Below are 8,750 nucleotides of genomic sequence, written 5' to 3' on the forward strand. Positions count from 1 at the left end.
CAGACTCTGGTAGGGAGATGTATCCTGCTTTGTTAAGATAGGATAACCATTCCTCTTCATCGGTGTTTTCCGTACCGATGGTATTGACTGTTTGTTGAACAGGTTGAAGAAAACCTCCACTGCAGAAAGTTTCTTGAATGGGGAGAACTACCTCAATCCCTGGGATAGCTTTTGATGATGTTGGAAAGAATCCAATTCCTGTTCTGTTCTTGTTGTTGGTAGGAATATTAATGTGCCCCCAACCACTGGTAGTGCCATCCTTTACAACTTGGATTGCATCTTTGTATGAAGAGATAGACGCTGCTTTCTCCTTTCCTTTGTCTAAGGAAAGTGCTTGGAATTTAGTTCCAACAACTTCTTTTGGTTCTATGTCGGAGAATGATGACAGGTTGCTGACGATCAGAGCTCGTTCTCCACATACGGTTACCAATTTGTCATTTCTTATGAACTTCAGTTTCTGATGAAGTGTTGAAGTAATTGCCCCAGCCTCATGAATCCATGGGCGACCTAGCAAACAACTGTATTGTGCTGGAATATCCATAACTTGGAAAGTGATTTTGAACGTCTGAGGTCCAATAGTTATGGGAAGATCTACTTCTCCGAAAACTGACTTTCTTGATCCATCAAATGCTTTGACGATGACATGACTTTTTCTTAGAGGGTAATCTTCGAAAGATAATCTTGATAATGTTGATTTAGGCATGACGTTGAGAGAGGATCCATTGTCTATTAGGACTCCTGTGAGTGTATCACCCATGCAGCCAACTGAGATGTGAAGTGGAAGATTGTGGTCCACTCCTTCTTCAGGAAGATCTTCGTCACAGAAACTTAGGTTAGTTCCGGCGGAGATGTTGGCAACGATGTTGTTGAATTGGCTTATTGTAACACTTGGTTCTACGAAAGCTTGTTCCAAAACTTTCTGTAGAGCTTCCCTATGAGCCTCAGAACTCAATAGCAGGGAAAGAACAGAAATCCTAGACGGAGTATGTAGTAATTGATCTACAATGTTGTATTCACTCCTCTGGATTAACTTCAAGATCTCATCATTTTCTTTCGCTTGAACAGCATTGGTCGGATGATTGTCTTGCCTATGTGGTACTTCCTCCGAAGGTTTCTCCACATTTTCTGTTGTTCTGTTGAAGACTCGTCCACTTCTGGTGACTCGACTAACATCAGCAATGTTGACAACAGACGGTAATGGTATTTCCTTACCATTTTCAATGAATGTAGCGTTGTACTTGTATGGTATAGCCTTGCTGGACTCATACGGTACAGGACCTGGTAAGTAGATGACTAGTGGTGCAACCGCTGTCTTCCTGCTATCATACTTAACTTGCATAGGTTCAACTTGATTAATTTGAGGAGATACGGTAAAGACTTCGTCATCTTCTCTGTTGGCAAGAACAGTAATGGTATTGTCATCCATCAATTTTTGAATGTCGTTGCGAACACGCAAACATCCTCGTGAATTTCTTCGACAGATTCTGCATCTACTGTAAGCGTGGAAATCTGTTCCAAAGTAGGCAAGTCCATTTAAAGTTTTGTGGAACCTGACTACCGATCCTTCAAGGTCTTCAACTTTGTAGATTTTGTATTCTCCTGGACATCCTTGAACCATGTTGATGTCATGTTCAGTTCTGACTCGGATATGTTGAATCCATCCCAAGTCCATTTGTTCTTGTAATGCAGCTTGAACTATAGCACATCCTTGATTATTCTTTGGACAAATTTCACATGTGAAGTAGTTGTGAGGTGGTACATGACCGTACCCAGCTTGTTTAGCGTGCATCTTGACAAGATTTTCCCCTATCTGACGAATGTCGTAGATTTGAATGACATTGGGGTGTTGATCTATCAGATTTACTGAAGCTTCTTTATGCTGCGGCAAAGGATTTGCTTGGACGTTTGGATTAGTATCTTTGAAGGATAGCATTCCGCTCTTCACTAATCGTTGGACGTCAATCTTGAAAGGGAAACAGTTCTCAATATTGTGACCTGGTGCCCCCTGATGATAGGGACAAGATTGGTCAGCCTTATACCATGGTGAGGAACTGTTTGTAGGATTTGGAGGACTCCTTGTCTGAATGAGTCCTTTTGCCAGTAATGTTGGAAACAATTCTGCATACGGCATTGGTACGGGGTCAAAGGCAGGATACCTTGGAGCCCGATTGTTGTAACTTGGAGGTCGAACCTGCTGATGAGGTTGCTGCGACCTTTGTTGAGTTTGTTGTTGCGAGACCTGAGGTTGATAAGCTGGCGCTGAGTTAACAACCGGAGTTATTGTTGCAACTTGAGGTTGGAATTTCTTCTTGATTTTGTGCAAGACATTGCTGACATCTTGATCCTTTTTCTTCTGGAAAGAACTTCCATACTTCCTTGGACCAACAGAAGATTCTGGTTCTTTGTTCAAGCGTCCTTCTCGAACTGCTTCTTCTAAACGCACACCCATGTTTACCATCTCGGTAAAGTCACTTGGTGCACTTGCAACCATTCGTCCGTAGTAAAATGGACTCAAAGTTTTGAGATAGATTTTTGTCATTTCTTTCTCTTCAAGTGGTGGACAAATTTGAGCAGCAACTTCACGCCATTTCTGAGCGTATTCCTTGAAGCTTTCTCTATCCTTTTGAGTCATGGCCCGGAGTTGATCTCTGTCGGGCGCCATATCCAGATTGTACTTATACTGTTTGACGAAGGCCTCTCCGAGGTCTCGAAAAGTACGAATCTCTGAACTGTCCAAGTTCATGTACCATTTGAGTGCAGCACCAGTCAGGCTGTCTTGAAAATAATGAATGAGCAATTGTTGATTATCAGTCTGAGTTGACATTCTTCGAGCGTACATCACAAGATGACTTTGTGGGCATGAATTCCCTTTGTACTTCTCGAATTCTGGTACTTTGAATTTGTGAGGAATCTTAACATTTGGAACCAGACAGAGGTCTGCAGCATTCTTTCCAAATAGATCTTGTCCTCGGAGAGTCTTGAGTTCCTTCTGCATTTGCAGAAACTGTTCCTGGAACTCGTCCAATCTTTCATACACGCCAGCATCCTCACTTGGAGCGTGATGATATACTTGTCCACCCTGCGGGGGAAAAGTATGCATAATGGGCTGTGGAGAAGCCATGACAGCAGATCTTGGAATCTCAGCATTCTGTTGTGCGAAACCCATTGCCGTTGCTCTTGGAACTTCAATTTCCAGAGGTTTGTAACCCTCCGGTGGACGCATATCCATGGTGACTTTTGGAGCTTCAGAAGCTGGAGGTATGTACCCTTCTGGAGTAAAGTTATACAGCATGCCCCAAGGTCGATCAGGCGGCATGGTATACTGAGGAATAGGAGTAGAAACAATCTCGGAAACCACAGTCCTTTGTGGTTCTTCTGGCGTTGGTCGATTCTGCGCAACTACCAGGGCTTCTACCATACTATTGAGTCTTTCAACAGTACCTTTGAGAGTATTAATCTCTTCTCTGAGTTCTTCATTCTCTTGCTCAAAGTCTTCCATTCTTTTCTTGCGACTTGAACGAGTGTTGTATGGATGAGACAGCTTGAAAGTCTTGGTTCACCTCCTTCTCCTCCTCTCTTTCTGGAGAAAGGAAAGTGACTATTAGATCCGCGACAATTCTCGTGTCAGTGCGTACGACTAAAGCGATGTATGATATGCAATTAAGTTATTATTTTTCAAGGAAACACCATAATTACGTTATGAAACATCAAACTTTTATTAATTAAGCGAAAACGCCGTTTTTACACACTTTGAAAATGGAAATACAGAGAAACTGAGAGAAAGGACTCTAAAACTTTGATGAAGAGCCGACTTCACGTTCTAACATCTTCTTCTGTTTCTTGAGCTGAGCGTTCTCTGACGTGAGCTGATCGATGATCCAGGAAGCAGGAGGGATATGATGAGAAAGTGATGATTGTGTCACTTGTCGATCGAGCACTTCAAGTAACTCATCCTTCCTTCTTAGGATGTTTTGAATTTCAACATTTTCCGTGTTGACAATTCGATACTTGTTCCTCCAAGCATTCCTTTCTTGGCATACCTTGTTTAATGCCGCTTGCAGTTTTTCAACATCGGTGGAGAAAAGGTAAATTGGTTCCCTTAGGGGAATAGGTTCTTGATGTTAATATGGCATCCTGAGCTTGAATGCTCTGACGCGTACCCATTGAAGGTAAGGATCCAGGGAGATGCAAAGATGTTTTCCTAACAATCTTCTCCCTTTGCTGTGAACAAGACGCCAGGCTTGGACAATTTCCTTCTTCAGCATGTTGCCATGATCGTCGATGTTCTTGAAGAACAGACCCTCCAATTGAATGTTACTTGGTATATTTTTCATGGGATAGCCGTATTGACGACGGGCTAATGCTGGATTGTAACTGATTCCTCCCTTAGTTCCAATAAGGGGTACGTTGGGAAAACTTCCGCAACTGAAGATGATCTTGGTTTCGTCGTTGTCAGGATTACACCAATTAATGTCTGTATGAGTGAGAGACATGATTTTATGTGACCAGTAAAGGCCATCCCTCATGTTCCAGAAAGTGCTAGACTTCGGCAGGTGCGAAACGAACCATTCGTATAACAACGGTACGCAGCATGTGATTAATCCTCCTCGCTGCAGGTTTCTTGAATGCACAGAGTGATAAGCATCCGCAAGCAAGGTTGGAACTGGATTTCAAATTAAGAAGATCTTAATTGCGTTGATGTCGACGAAATCGTTAATGTTAGGGAACAAAAACAATCCGTAGATAAGCAAAGCCAAGATTTCTTCAAAGGCGCTCATATCTTGGATGCTGACGAAGTACCGAGCTTGATCAAACAGGAATTTGGAGGGCAATCCTTGAATTCCTCCTCTACTCACCATATGAGTTCTGATGTCGACTACGTTCAAAGGAGTAGTTGCAGCAATGATAATGTCGTCAGGATTCTTTTCCAAACCGGAGTACGGATCTTGCGCGTACACGGGTATTCCAATCAGACGAGAGTACTCCTCTAACGTAGGCATGAGCTGGTAATCTGGAAAGGTGAAGCAGTGATACGTTGGATCGTAAAACTGTACCAAGGTGGGAAGGATCCCATCCACCATGTTGGTATTGAGCAAAGGCAGAAGTTTTCCATACTTCTCCTTGAAAGCCTGGGGGTTGACCACCAGTTTTCCGAGCTTTCCCAGTTCCTCGACCTGGGGAATCTTGAAGGTGTATTTCCTAGCTCTCTTTCTTCCATAATCCATGGTATAGATCCTTAAGTCCTTTCTCCGTTTCTCTCTTTCTATGAAGTTCAAAACGTTCGTTATTTAGTTTCCTTGAAAAACGACTCGAAAAAGACTCTTTTTGTTTTTAGTTGTTTATTAATGAATGATGCATGAATGCATGAATGCACACACAAGAGTTTTAAACAAACATGGCGTTGAAGGGTATAGTGGTCATGAAGTCCAAACGCAATCCCCGCCCCAATGGTAAACTAAGGTTAAGGATTTTTGTACCTGTAGAACGGGTTCTAGGGGTCTCAGAGTTTTTGCTCAACCTTAAAGATACGTTGATTGGTATCTATAAGAGAGTTTTCTCTGAGTGTAGTATCTGCGTGACAATTACTTCCGTAATCACCGCTCTACGTCCTAAAAAAGGCTTTAAGTGGGGTTAATGTGTTTCTAGGTCCTCCTGGTACAAATCAGTCTCGGAATGCAGTGGCGCAGTTAATCACAACCAGCCAGGCAAATCCCAAGAGTAGACTTGGAGACCAAGATTAGAGGGCCTTCACCGGGAAGACATCCTCCATCCTATCTTATGTTGCACTCAAATCCGGGTATAGGATTTCTCACCACAAGGGGGAATCAAGCCCTTTCCCGATACAGAATAAACAAAATAAACAAATATATATGCAACAAACACATGATATGACACAGAGGTTAGGCAGGACCTCTCTTGTTTGAGGGGGAATTTGGCATCCCTAATTCCTCATTGGGGCTGGACCAGCAACAGGTCAACCATTGGTTTGGATGAAAAACCAAGGTTTTTAACACTTATATCCCCAGCAGAGTCGCCATTTTTTCTGTGGTGTCGTTTTCTTTACCTCCCCGTTTCACTTGGGAGGACGGCACGCTAAACCCTTCACGCGAAATTTGGAAGGAGAATGCGCCCGTGGTGGGATGAATTTTATTTCAGTTCTTCCTACGATATCACACGAACTTTCTTATTTGTCCTACGAGTAGGAAAGGGAAAAAAAGATCTCAACTAAACCCTAGGAGTTTGCTAAGTGTGGGGATTTCACCTAGACTAGAAATTCTGGAGTCCGGGGGGTCGGTTATACATAGGGAAGTGTTTAAACACCCTACATATCTGTAGTACTCTACAGGAACCTTCTCTGTGTCATTGTGTTTGTGTTTGCTGCTAATGATTGGGAAAGTTTCTCCTTTGTGTTAGGAGAAGGAATTGATTTGATTTGAAAAGACAGACAGACAGACAGACTGACTATTTTTGGTATTTTATTAGCTCGCTGAGATTCCTTGTGAATCTCATGCCTACATATCCCTAGTGGAAGTCAGAGCTTAATGTAGTTCGGGGAACTAACTAGGGAAATTAATTGTTTTTGGTGCCTTGCTTGAAGCTCAAGGTTGAAGCTTGGAATTAAATCTCTGTTTACAGTAAAGAGACATGAAATTATCTCTACAGAGAGGTATTTGTACTATTCTACCACAAACATTTAAAGGAGTGACAGAATAACTGGATTCATTTCATTCAAGAGGGGGACCTTACTTGTGTGTGCAAGTATGCCAGTCAGATGCCTCTTAAATGAAAGAAAGATGCTCATCCAAATTAGGGAAAGTGTACAAGTCTGGGGATGTGCCAGAGCATGTCTTTCAGAGTCCTAAATGGGAGACTTTGATTGAAATTGAAATTGAAATGTTTGTTTGTTTGAATGTGGTAGAGTAGTAAAAATATCTCTCTATAGAGATAAGCTATGTCTATCTACTGTATAAAAGATTTGACTTTAGCTGGCTTGTATGAGGCCCAAGCTTGAGGCTTTTTGATTGATTAATTAATATTATTGACTCTGGGAGATGACTCCACTGAGGATTAATTACAGGGTATTTTAGTGTTCTGTACAAAGCCCAGAATTGAGGCTGACTCTGCTTAGGGAGACTCTATTTATGTGCCTTGTACAAAGCCCAAGGTTGTGGCTGACTGTTGAGGATAATTGAATGAATGACTCTATTTTGTGTGCCTTGTACAAAGCCCAAGGTTGTGGCTGACTCTAGCTAGGGAAAACATTATTTTCTGCCTTGTACAAAGCCCAAGGTTGTGGCAGACTCTTAGATAAATGAATTGAGTATGGATGACTCTATGGGGAAAAGATCCTAGGTGTTAGGAATCTTTGACACATGGAAATATGGTTTATCTGCCTTGTACAAAGCCCAAGGTTGTGGCTACTGAATGATGAAGAACTCACTGGGGAGACTCTATTATCTGCCTTGTACAATGCCCAAGGTTGAGGCTGACTCTTAACAGGGGAGTTTTATTGTTTGGGTGCCTTGTATGAAGCCCAAGGTTGAGGCTAACTATTTTTGTTGGTTTTGACTCTACTGAGGAGGTTTTGTTTATTGAAAGACTGTTTTTCTTTGGAAGCTAACCCTTTCCAGGGATTTTGACTCAGCTGGAGAAATTATTTGGTAAAAGACTGACTTTATCATGTTTTTTGGAGGCTGACCCTTTCCAGGGGTTCTGACTCTTTTGGGGAAATTATCTCCTAAGAGAAATGAATCTTTATTTTTTTGACATTTTTTATTAATTGACTTTGGAGGCTAACCCTTTCCAGGGGATTATATTAAAAATGAAAGAATGTGTGGAAGCTAACCCTTTCCAGGGATTTATTGAAATGGAGGTTGATTTTAATTGACTTTTGGAGGCTAACCCTTTCCAGGGGTTTTGTGATTGAAAAGTGGATGGCAGAAACATTATCTAATGGAGACTTCTTGTTTAAAGCCCAAGATGAAGGCTGACTCAATGCTGAGGATGATCAAACATGGATCCTAGACTCTGCTAAGGAAGATTGATGAAGATAAGGGTGACAGAGACTGTCCATGTCTCTCATTCCAAAAGGTGTACTCAATGTAGAATTGAGACAAACTTAGCTTGTTTAAAGTCTGGTTTAAATTGGAAGAAACTCACCAGGGTAGGCTAAAAGGTGACTAAAGACCTGTTCCTATGTTTATAAGAAACCTGATGGGTCCTTGTATACAAGCTCAAGAGGAAGCTGGAAATGCTTTTAAGAAGCCTGTGGGTCCTTGTACAAAGCCCAAGAGGAGGCTAATCGAGGGTCCTTGTTATAGCACAAGAGAAAGCTATGTGGTTTTGAACTTATTTTGGCTCTAAGCAAATGGGTAAGAGGTTTCACCGGGAATAATTCCTCTTTGGGTGGATGTGTCCTATTATTTGGATTCTAAGGTTTTTGCCAAGATGTTTCACCGGGAATAATTCATCTTGGGGGTTTGAACTACAGATCTCTAATTAGGAAAGAGCCTTCACCGGGAAGACATTCTCAATCCTAGGTCATATTCCTATAATATATATATGGTTTAACTGTCCTAGGGTTTGTACTCAAACGTAGTTCTAAACTAATATATATGCACAGTTTATATTTGACAGTAATTTAAATAAAGACTGTAAATTGAAAGCTTGTAAAGCCTAACCTGGATGGAGTGGAGGCCATTGAAGAAGTATGTACAGAGCCTCAACAGTATTTTTGTTTGTTTTGTTGA

This window comes from Vicia villosa, linkage group LG4 (genome assembly GCF_029867415.1).
Source record: "Vicia villosa cultivar HV-30 ecotype Madison, WI linkage group LG4, Vvil1.0, whole genome shotgun sequence".
NCBI classification, from domain to species: Eukaryota; Viridiplantae; Streptophyta; class Magnoliopsida; order Fabales; family Fabaceae; genus Vicia; species Vicia villosa.